Source organism: Limulus polyphemus, unplaced genomic scaffold, assembly GCF_000517525.1.
Source record: "Limulus polyphemus unplaced genomic scaffold, Limulus_polyphemus-2.1.2 Scaffold14, whole genome shotgun sequence".
NCBI lineage: Eukaryota > Metazoa > Arthropoda > Merostomata > Xiphosura > Limulidae > Limulus > Limulus polyphemus.
This window is the reverse complement of record NW_013665624.1, coordinates 900,908-913,378: the sequence shown is the minus strand read 5'-3', so window position 1 is coordinate 913,378 and position 12,471 is coordinate 900,908. Positions and strand designations below refer to the sequence as shown.

The 12,471-nt window shown below is 34.6% G+C and overlaps 1 protein-coding gene across 3 annotated transcripts in view; it reads right to left on the bottom strand.

The window, feature by feature from the left end:
• Positions 1 to 12,471, bottom strand: part of LOC106457195 (ephrin-B1-like) — a 370,555-nt gene that overhangs the window by 49,661 nt on the left and 308,423 nt on the right. The window lies entirely within an intron of this gene.

Here is a 12,471-nt window from a genome sequence, read left to right as displayed (position 1 = left end):
CCTCAGATTGCGAGTCGAGTGCCTTAACCACCTGGCCATGCCAATTTCGTAAGTAAAGTATTCCGAGTGTTTAACACAAAAGAAAATATCATCCACATAATCCTAATTATATTTTTCTTACAATCCCTGTTATGAAGAACAGGAATATGTCCTTCCACGCCGATTTATAACCTTAGCATTTGATTAGCCATAAAGACTTTGAATGGGTTTTAAGGAACAATTTATATTTAATAGATTTTTCATCTAAACTTTTAAAAGTCCAATAGTCGCTATGAGGTCGAGAACCCCAAGGTTTACAACCACATTTTACTTATCTTTCTTCCATTGTTAATTTCATTAAACATATATGTTTGTAATACACAGTCCTACGCTGTTCGTCTAACATGATTTAAAGATTGATTTATTAATACCAGAAGCCTAGACCAGTTCTAGTTTAGTGAGCTTGTAAAAGATTCCTGTTGCTATTTGTAATAATCAGAATAGTAGCGTAATAAACAATACCTTAACATTACCAACGTCTTTCTAAAAATTTGTGGCTGTAAAAATTGCTAATTGCAATTTGGTCCTAACTCCTTACAATCAATAAGTTATGATCTGTTCTTTCTTTAATGATACATTAACAATAATGGCTAGATTGTTTAATATGTATATTACACTACATTGTTATTTTTTTATATAAAATAAGTTAGTTATATTCATTACTAAAACCCCCCAGTGGCGGAGCTGTATGTATGCGGACTTATACTGCTAGAAACCAGGTTTCAATAGCCATGGTGGCAGAGCACAGATAGCCCTTTGTGTAGCTTTGTGCTTAACAATAACAAATCGTTACTTATTAATTTTTAGTTCTGATCTAGATGGGTAGATTGCTGTGATCAAAAGTTCATATTGAATAGAAAATGTACCTTATTATTGTTAACATAATATAAATATCTCAAAATAAAAATGATAAATACAGAGAGTGAATGAATAGAATAAAAAGGGTGAAAGGAGACAAAAGTGAATATTTAAAAAAACATCAAAATCCATTTAGAATCTCGTCAAAGAGGTAATAATTCAACTTAAATATCCATTTATTTATTATGTTGTTTTTGCTAGTTATTATAAATATCAGGCCACCTGTATAAGCAAATCGATAACTAGACTGATAGATCGGTAGAACATAAAAGGGGTTTGTTGAATCGCGTGCAAAGCTACTCGAGAGCTATCTGACTTTCCTTAATTTAAGGGATACATTGGAGTAAAGGCAGTTAGTCAACACCACCCACTGCCAACTCGTTATGAACTTATGATGATATTTTAACGCACTCATAGCTGAAAGGTGGGCATGTTCTGTGATGGGTTTCGATTCGAGAGTCCCAACCGCCAGGTCATGCAGAAAAAGAACAAGAGATAACTTTTACACTCAACACCAAACACTCCAAGTGTACAAGTAACTAACTCAAAAGCTCCAGTTGTCAACCGAATTAAAATTATGTCGAACGCCTGCTGCAACTGACACACACAAGTGACAAATCGACTGTCCAGTATAGGACAAGACTGGCGGTCCTATTCCAGTTTCTTTATCCTTAACGACCAAGATCATGTTACTGATAAATAACACGTGGTCAGAGATATTGTGCAGTCATTATCACTACTTCATCTTACAAAAGTAAATGTTGCACTGAACTTCAGCATCAAGCGTGTGATGAGGTAAACAGACACAACTGAAAATATCTCCTCTGCCGTTAGTTGATCAGAGATCTTTTGCAGTCATTATCACTACTTCATCTTACAAAAGTAAATGTTGCACTGAACTTCAGCATCAAGCGTGTGATGAGGTGAACAGACACAACTGAAAATATCTCCTCTGCCGTTAGTTGATCAGCATGAATAACGTATTCGGATTCTACAAAGCCACAAGTATATACATAGAATCTCCCAGAGACTTAATAAAACCACTTACAACAAAGTAGAATTTTAGGTAATCCAATACATCCGACTTGTTTTTCATCATTCTTTAAAAAAAATCAGTTGTAGGTCCAATGAAACGTTAACGTCATCACAAATTAACAAGGTAAACTAAATATATTTACAGCATCTAATCGTGAACTAACTATGCCACTATGCCGTTACATTTAACGTTTTTATATACGTGTTCACAAATTATTATGAATTTTATCTTTACTATTTATTATCACACCTTACAAAAACACGGTTTTGAACAAAGATAGTTTAACACTAAACACACCCCGATTTCGCAATGTATCATAGATGAAATAATGTTTAAACAGTTTAAATCTACGAAGAGCAGTTTGTACTTAATTTATCAGTGCTCAACGACATAATACTATAAATTACATTATCTATGCACTGCAAACTGATATGTTTCTGTTAAGCCTGCTCTGTCGACAGAAGCAGCAGGACATCGACACTCATGACAATTTGATAGGTTTACTGAGATTTACATTTCTGACAAGAGTAATATTTAAGAATCTTTATTCTGTCGTGAAAGAATTGTTTCGGTTGCGAATGCCAGTGCTCCTAAATAAGCTGTCATTCCTTGTAAAACTCTAACTGTTTGAATTACAAAACGTCGCACTAATGTTTTGGAGTTGATGTTATAAAGAGTTAATTCGCTAGAATCAATGACTTGGAGTGTTACTCTGGTTTGGTAGAGACATGGAGGTGTATTTGTATCTTCCAATTGTCTGTCAATAGTCCGTTTAATCATGTGAAACTGAAAGAAAAAATAATAGTATCTCTGTAGTTATGGTAATACTAATTTACCTGAGGGGCCGTCTGTGGTAGGGAAATTATCACTGGTACTTACTAACGGATTCAAATAGACCTTCTAGTAAAATTAATGCATTTCCAGCGTGCAATTAAAGAATCCAAACTGGTTTAAAAACCCCATGGCGAATTGAAAGCACGCAATTTCCAAGTCTGTGAAGTTGAAGACTATAGTTTAATTGCTACTTCGACTCCATTCGGTAGGATTACGAAATCATATGAACACTTTATGAAAGATGTTTGACTACTCCCTTAAATACTATTGGTATTTGTTGGTCTGTCAGTAAACGCCAATCACTGTAATAATAACAGAACATTATTCATTTTGGACTTAATGTTATAGCACAGTCAGCTGTAGATGCATTTGAAATATAGGACATAAAAATTTAAATTAACAAAAGTCTCACACACCTCAGTTGATATTAAGGGTGTAGGTATAAAATGATTACAGTTATCTTAAGTAATATTATGTAAATGTTTAGGTTTACACCAGCTTTAAGTTAACTAGGTATCTAGATAACGTCTGGAGGAAAAAACCTTGTTAGTTTGTTTTGTCAAAGTAGTTTTGCATTTGTAGCTTGATATAATGTGTACGGTTGAATATTCACACAATATGTTGCTACATTAACAGTAGCAGTTCTTAGAAGTTTTCGTGCTGTTATTTAATTTATTTGTTTATTTACATACAGCTTACTGACCTACGAAAAATTTTTACAAGATGAGGTTAGAATAGACAAAGAAAATTGGGTATATTGTTCTACAAATGCAATGAAACGAGGTGTTACAGAAGCTTAATCGTAATTCATAAGAGATTTCTAAATGTGCTAATGCAGCAGTTGCGAGTGGTAGCGCAACGGAAGAAATGTTTAGCATCTGTGTATTTAGTTCATAACGAATTCCCAGTCATGCGACAGTGCAATGCTTCATGGTTCCTTATGGCAGGAAGATTACGTCACAGCCATTTCCGTAAAAGAATATTCATAAAACGAAACTTTAATATAATCTAGTATCAACGAACTCAACATTTTGGAAAAATGAACTTTCACTATTCTTCGAAATGTGTAATAGCTCGCACAGTCGAACATTTGGGACAATAATGGCCTTTGAAACAAATCACCAAAACAAACCAGAACATGCGCCTTTATAACATCGCTTTATTCACAAACTAAAGGCTATGGTTTGTTTGTTTGTAATTAAGCACAAAGCTACACAATGGGCTATCTGTGCTCTGCTCACCACGGGTATCGAAACCCGGATTCTAGCATTGTAAGTCCGCAGACATACCGCTGTGCCACTGCTAGGCGTATCTCCTAGTGTCGTTGACCAGATAATGATCAAGGACTTGAAGTTGGCGAAGGCTTATTATAGAAACCTCAAAAGTTTTCATGAGACAGATGGCCGAAGAAATTGAAACAATATCAGTCCTATTCGACCACGTACGTGTCAGATGCAGTTCCCATGGACGTTTTCGCCTGTGTCCGTTTAAACAGCTGTACATGCATTGAAACATAGGACATAAAAATTAAAAAAGTCTCACACGCCTGAGTATTACAAAGGTATTAGTTAATAACTAATAGCTAACCAAGATATATAGTTAAGAGTCATGTGTAGTTTATTAACCCACTCGTTCTTGGTGTAGTCTGTCAATAATATACAAAATAAGATTTTGTGTGTTTAAGCACAAAGTTACACAATAGGCTATCTGTGTTCTGCTCACCATGGGTATCGAAATCCGATTTCTAGTGTTGTAAATTTGAAGACATACCGTTGTGCGACTGGGGGGGGGGGGCACAAAAATATGAGATTCGTATCATTAAGACAAAGATGTCGAAAATGTGCTCTTCTGTCGATAAACTTATACTTGACGTTTAAATGTGTAAATTATCATATAATGTGGTTCATAATTTAACAAACTTTCAAATGCAACAAGTGTATAAGCATAAATGTACCCTTAAAAACATATTAATTGCACTATTTGGTAAATTTAAACCGTCAATTAGCGTAGCTTGTACAATGACCCCCTCTGGGACAGCGAGATAAATCTAAGGACTTACAACACTAAAATCCGGGGTTCATTTCTCTGCGATTGACGCAGCAGATAGCCATATGCGATTCTGCTCTAAAACAAATGAACAAAGTTTGTACAATATGGTATATCCAAGCAAACTTGCTTATACTGGCAATATTGGATTTATTATAAACCAGTTCCTATTTGAAACTTCTAAACTAAAGACTGCTGTTTAGGCTGCATTGCCCACCCCCCTCAAAAACCAGGATGTAAATACCTCGATATAATGTTCAGTTTATATTAGTTTAAATATGTCAAGGGCCTACCTCAACATCTTAATAACTAATACACAATAAAGATTGTTTACATTAACGACGGGGGGGGGGGAACATATTACTAGGGTAGGTGGCTTATCAAATGAACTCTTATTCCTTGACCATAATTGAAAACCAAAACATTCATGTATCAACATGATTTTATCCTGCTATTTATGTATCAAACGTATAAAAAAAAAGCGTGAATTCATATTGGCTTAAGTTGGCGAGTGCTATCAGTTTCACTGTTAAATACGTTCCGCTTAACTTGGTTTGTTTGATTTCAAAAAAGGTGGCTTACTATGAATGTGTGTTTGTTTTCAAGCACACAGCCGCACATTGGGCTATCTGTGCTCTGTCAACCGCGGGTATGGAAACCCGATTTTTTGGGTTTTAGCCCACATACTTACCGTTGAGACACCGGAGGGGAGCTGTTTTTTAAATGGCAGTTTGGGGAACAAAAATTAGAAAAAATATGTAATATAATTTTTAGAAATAAAGCTCGTACTTCACTGAATGTAACTAAGCTTTTATTTAACACCTTTATTGGTTTAATACTTACTGACTTTTATCATTGCTAGCAGAAATACCCGCCATCCGGGTAGGTATAACTGTTATTTCCGGAGGAAGGTTATTGGGTCTGAGGTCTTTTCTGTAATTGTCTGACAGTTTTACAACAATGTACTCATAATTGACATTCAATAATGTTCACCATCCAATTATTTTATTGAAGTTTTAGTTTAAAAATGAGTTATCATTACAGCGTTACACAGAGTAGATTTTGTTGGTGCGAAGTATTTCTTTGTAGAAGCAGTTATCAATGAAAGTGCCTCGCTTTTTACTATGTTTTATATTTGAAACTTAGTCCTTTTTTTGTAATTTTTATTGTTTCATTTATTGCTTAGCCATTAAATACTGTCTAATTATAAAGATATTACCCAGTTGTAATTGGTGATGATCGGTGAGGTACTTTCCGAGATCCGAGTTTTGGATGTATACATCATAAGCTCCATTATAATAATATTTAATTACAAGTTACACTAAGGAAGAAAAAAATTTTAAAACGGGTTTCGATCACTGAAACAATGTCAACCACACTAACCGCAACCAAGTTTTTGTATTGGTTTCGCTTCAATCAAACACTTTAAAATAACTGAGAGAGTATCGAAATTTGATCATAAAAGTTAAACAAAAACCGAATAAGCGGTAATTTGTAGGATCGAGCGCTGGAATTATCTTAACAGGTTATTATAAGACGAATTAAATTATTTCCTTTGCATGTGTGTACATGTAAAGAGTGCAAAACTAGTAAACCTCTGCATGTTTCTATATTCTCATGCAGGTTTGTAAATTCCTAAAATCAAATACGTCTCAGATATTAATAACTCTGGTTTGTTCGGCTAGAGAACCGATTAAGAAAAATCAGTTTGAACCCTTGATTTTTAAGATTTTTCAGAAAATTAACATTTGACATAGTGTTCCACAAAAACAAAAACAACAACAACAAAAAAAAAACCAGCTAATTGGAAGATGAAACACGAAATAAACCTAAAGGAAAAGAAGAGGTAGAAGACTAATAACACGTTAATTCTGGCTTTTGGACCAACTTTTTGTCTGAGTCTACTTCATAAGAAAATTCTTGTATGAACACGTCTACCACTGAATGTATCATCTTCATATAGTTGTTACTCTTATGCAATACTGTTTTGTTTCATTTATCTGTTTTATAACTCGCTTTATTAGTGAAATTATATTTTGATAATGATTTAATGTCAGTCTTCATGTGCTGCTTAAAAATGATAATTCACTACGGTTAGAGCTTCTTCTAGTGTACACTAGATGGAGCTTTTGTAACAATTTCTTTGAAAAAAATAAATGTTAATATTTTTATATCCACTTGGATTATCCACAATTTCCGGTAGCTTGTTTGTTTCCTGTAGAAAACTACACAATGAGTATCGAAACCCAATTTTAAACTTTTTTTTTCCTGTAATTCAAGACTAGGTCAACTTCAAAATACGGCAAATTGTCAGAAAGCAGAGAGAGTTCTTTTTTTTCCGAGTTCAGTGTGCAAAATCGGATTTGTTTTATAATTAAAAAGGCAGAAGAAGTTTGAGATTATTCTAAGAAAAAAAATGGTTGTAACGTTATCCCATACATTTGTATGTTCTTTTGGTAACATTCATCAATATCGTGCGTGCTGTTATGTTACCAGTTGGCCTCCAGAGTCACACATTTCGTTTTTGTGTTGCGGTCTCTAAATGTACCTGGAAACGTTTTAAGTGGAGAGGGGGGGGGTGATCCATTATCAAAAGTAGTCGCTACGCCGCGGCATTCAAAGGCCCCGATATGATTCACAAAGCTCCCAATCAAGCTCCTCTATTATACCCAATTACTTCTATAGCTATCAAAAAATAAGTCCCACTAAGACACCTGCTCGTAGTACATAAACGTGTGTGCCAAGTTTGGTCGCTAGTTTATGAGGGGGTAAACACTGTTTACAAAATCATGACCACAGGATCCAGAGTGGGACCAGAAATACAAAATACGATGTGATCCTGCAGGGGTCCAAAATATATTTTTTGGGTAGTTTGCCCTTTCACCCCATAAAAACCATATGAAGATTTAAATCAAAAAGAATGAAAAAAATAAAACATCTGGACATATTAGACCAAGTTTCAAATCAATCCGCCAATAAATGTTAAAGGAATAGCGGTCGATTGAAAAGTGTTTGGAAAAAGAAGAAACAATAAAAAAAAGTATGTTTCTCTGCGGATACATAAGCCCCCAGTGACATAGCGGTATGTCTTCGGACTAGCAACGCAAGAAACCGGGTTTCGATACCCATGGTTGGGAGAGCACAGATAGCCTATTGTGTATCTTTGTGCTTAATTACCAACAAACAAGCGGAAACATTAAATGTAAGAATCATAAATAAAAAAGTAAGAGAAAAACAATCAAAAGTGCCAAATTAGTTGATACCGTTCTTTAAAACAAATAAATGTAAATTCTTCAGAGGAGAGTCGAGTTTAACCAACACATAAATTTTAGATGGCGTATTATAGATGTTTTCCAATTGCTTGTTTGGATGTGAAAGTATTGAAGCAGTATAGTTTTTCACAAAAGAATATTTAAAAAAACATTTTTTTTTTCAAATGTATGTTCTGAAGAGCAAATCTGAAGTACCAAGCGAGACAGATAATTGTTTGTTAATTCTTTTTGTTTGTTTATGGCGAAGATAACATACATGTCTTTATGAACACAGTGAGACAGGAATAATATCACTTCTAGAGAAAGAAACTAAGATGAAGATGTGTGAATTTTTTAAACAATATACTGAATCTTACTATGTTTACACTTAGAAACATCAACAGGAAAATAAATCGTAGTAAAAAAAATACTAAATAATTTGTTAGATCGATCATTATTTGTTTCCTGAAAGCTTCTTAATGGATACACATAGATTTTGGTCTGCAAATTCAGGTTGAATTATTTTATATACGTGGACCAAAAACCTACACAGACGTCAAACGACATTCAGAGAGGCTAGCCCCGCCCTGCACCTTTAGAGGCCCGATCCGTCTCCTGACCACTTTACTAATACTTGGGATAATTACATGCTGTTCAGTACATAATTCTCTGTCCGATCTTTGCTAAGATTATCGGTAAGTGGTAGCAGTCTCCAGAAAGACGTCAAATCACCCCCATGTGTGTGCGACTCACGCACTCTCAAACAAAGGTGCCCAATAAATTGCTCTTGATGAGGCCCTTACACACTAGATTTCCTTCCATCGTACAAAATTGATTTACTATGTATAGGCTCAACTGGGTGATATTTCACGCCACAATTCTATAGGTTGTTGTAAACCATAATCAGTTCACTGGTTTTTCGTTAACCTTGAAATGTGGGTGGTCGACCACAATTATTTTATTTCAGTGTATTTTTGGCATTGGTTAGTGAATGCGGGAACAAACAGATACTGTGAAAAACTAAAATAGAGAAGAAAATGATAATTTTCGTGAAATACACTTAAATCGATTTTATTATTTAAAGAAAAATATACTTTGAACAGAGAAACATCACCTGGGTATTCAGCGGACTGATAAAAGAATGCGATGAAAATTGAAAGGCCGTTTCCATGGAACGTTAAACTGGTAGGTGAAGCCATTTGAACCGTCCTGGATGAATGAATCACATGACCGACTAACCTTAGACACTTATTTAGTTATTTTAAAAAATCTAATACATTTAAAATGTTTAAGTTTCAATGGCAAAGATGAAGATCGTATTGAACTGTGCCGAGTAGTTAATGTCAATTGAAACCTATGAATATTCTTAATAGTTTGTTGTATTTTATATATGCAATGAAATGATATCCGTTAACGACTTGCAAAACTAATTAGGTGTTGATATACTCCCACGCTTGGAACACAACACCAAAAAAGAATTCACAAGGAAAATATTTTATAACTGGAAATCATGATTTTATTTTTTACGAACTAATAGCTTAGAGCTTATCAAAGTCTATCTACTTTCCAATAGATATAAAAACGTTCGAGCTGAATGCCTTAGAAATATGTTTTGTTTACAGTTTACTGATAAATATGCAAGCAAATAAAATATAGCTATATATATATATATATGGTAGTTTCAAAAGTGAATAATATAAATGAGACATAAAAGGATTTAAAGCGGTTTATTAGAATTGTCTCAATATTTTGCCTCCATCCATGAAAATCCCATAACTTGTCTCGAAAGGATATCAGACTAGAGAAATATAAATGGAAAAAAGCAACGACTTTTATTTGTTCTAAAACACAAATGGACTATCAATGCTTTGCCCACCATGAGTATTCAAATCCGATTCAAGGATAAGCCCTCAGAATTACCGATGCGCCACCGGAAAGGTGGGGGGGGGGAGCACAATACCTTGAAGCAATACTGATGTTTATGTTTCTACTTGTGTTGTAATTGAAGCAATATTGATGTTTATGTTCCTACTTGTGTTGTAATTGAAGCAATACTGACGTTTTTGTTCCTACTTTTGTTGTAATTGAAGCAATACTGATGTTTATGTTCCTACTTGTGTTGTAAATGAAGCAGTAATGATGTTTATGTTCCTACTTGTGTTGTAATTGAAGCAATACTGATGTTTATGTTCCTACTTGTGTTGTAATTGAAGCAATACTGATGTTTATGTTCCTACTTGTGTTGTAATTGAAGCAATACTGATGTTTTTGTTCCTACTTGTTATATTTATTCCTACTTATATTTATTTAAGTGTAAATAATTAAAAGGATGAAAGCATTATTACTACCACCTGTCACTAGTTATAATAACATGCAGGTAACAAATTGGGTGGGTAATGATGTTTGTTTGTAATTAAACAAAAAGCTACACAATGGGCTATCTGTGCCCTGCCCACCACGGGTATCGAAACCCGGTTTCTAGCGTTTTGAGTCCGCAGACATGCCGCTGTGCCACTTGGGGGGGGGGGGGGTTGTCATGGAACGATGCTCTTCTTTTAGGCGTGTGCCTTTTCTATTAACTATTCTGATAAAAAAAACGTAATAAAACAATGCTAATTACAGAAAAATAGGATCTTTGCAGAAACAGGAAAAAACAGGAGTCGCAGCTTAAAGCAAGAACAGACCAACTGATGGAAAGACACAATAACACTGGGTTCGACAAAAGCATGGATGCTAACCCTGCTGATAGAAGTTAACGAAAGTTATTTGATCCACCATGTTTGTGAATATTATTGCTTGTAATTATGATATCATTCTGCAACCAATTATATACGGAATCTCGAGTGAGGCCTGAGAAATTTAATGAAATGTGAAACGTGCGGAGTTGTCTATTCTATTTCCTGACGGCTTTCAAGTTAAGCTTACTTCCAATTTAACGATGAAATCCTATAGGGAACATCTTGGTCTCATTAATTCTCGTACAATGGTAAATAAATGAAAGTCGGAACGTCAAAACGAACTCGTCTGGATTAAAAGCAACACACGCGATATAGACATAATATTGTGTTATCTGCAGGAATAAAGAATCATAAAAATGGGGCATATCTTCTAAATTTGTTTAAAATCTTTATTACAGAGTCTTCAATTTATAAAAACAACAAATATGATATCATGCAATTACAGATTTGTTTTTTAAAGTATTTCTAAACAATCTCTGTGAGTGTAGATGAAATTTACCATCATTTTATGAACTCGTATACTTACTATGCACACAATTGTGCGATTACATTTCTTTAAATTGTTTACGACAAATAATAATGCGTAACTGAATGGATTTTAAATCAACCAATTCGTTTGTGCACTATTTTCTTCTTTCCACTTCTTTCCAATATGTGAACTGATTTCTGTGACATGAGTCACTCCTTCAATACTAGTTACATTCAATATGAGCAGCTACTTCAATACCAGTTATATTCAACATAAGCAGCTCCTTCAATATAGTTACATTCAAAATGAGTCACTCCTTCAATACCAATTGCATTCAACATGACCTGCTCCTTCAATAACAGTTACATTCAATATGAGCAGCTACTTCAGTAACAGTTACATTCAATATGAGCAGCACCTTCAATACAGTTACATTCAAAATGAGTCACTCCTTCAATACCAATTGCATTCAACATGACCTGCTCCTTCAATAACAGTTACATTCAATATGAGCAGCTACTTCAATACCAATTACATTCAACGTGACCTGCTCCTTCAATACCAGTTACATTCAACATGACACGCTCCTTCAATACCAATTACATTCAACATGAACCACTCTTTCAATACCAATTACATTCAACATGAACCACTCTTTCAATACTAATTACATTCATCTGATTTCTTTCTAAGAACTGAATTTATCGAATTCTCGTTACGCAGGGTAAAAAGTGATGTTTTCATCATTTTCTTGTTATTCCAAGCAAATCACAGTCATAGACGGTATCGACAAGCCTTACAGCCTTAAAAACTTGAAAAATATGAAAGTTATAGCTACTTTATCCACACACAAAATATATTATTCCGTTATTAATCTTTGCGTTTTTATTTTTCCTATAAGAAACTGGCTTAGGGCAATCTGAGGGTCGCAGGTTCGAATTCTCGTCCCACCAAACATGCTCGCTCTTTCAGCCGTGGTGTGACGGTCAATCTCACTATTCGTTGGTAAAAGAGTAGCCCAAGAGTTGGCGGTAAGTAATGATGACTAGCCTTCCCTCTAGTCTTACACTGCTAAATTAGGGACGACTAGCGCAGATAGCCTTCGTGTAGCTTTGCGCGAAATTCAAAACAAACAAACCCATAAGAAAGATAAAAACGCAAAGATCTTCACGCTGTTATTAAGTCTAGGCAAAGATTGTT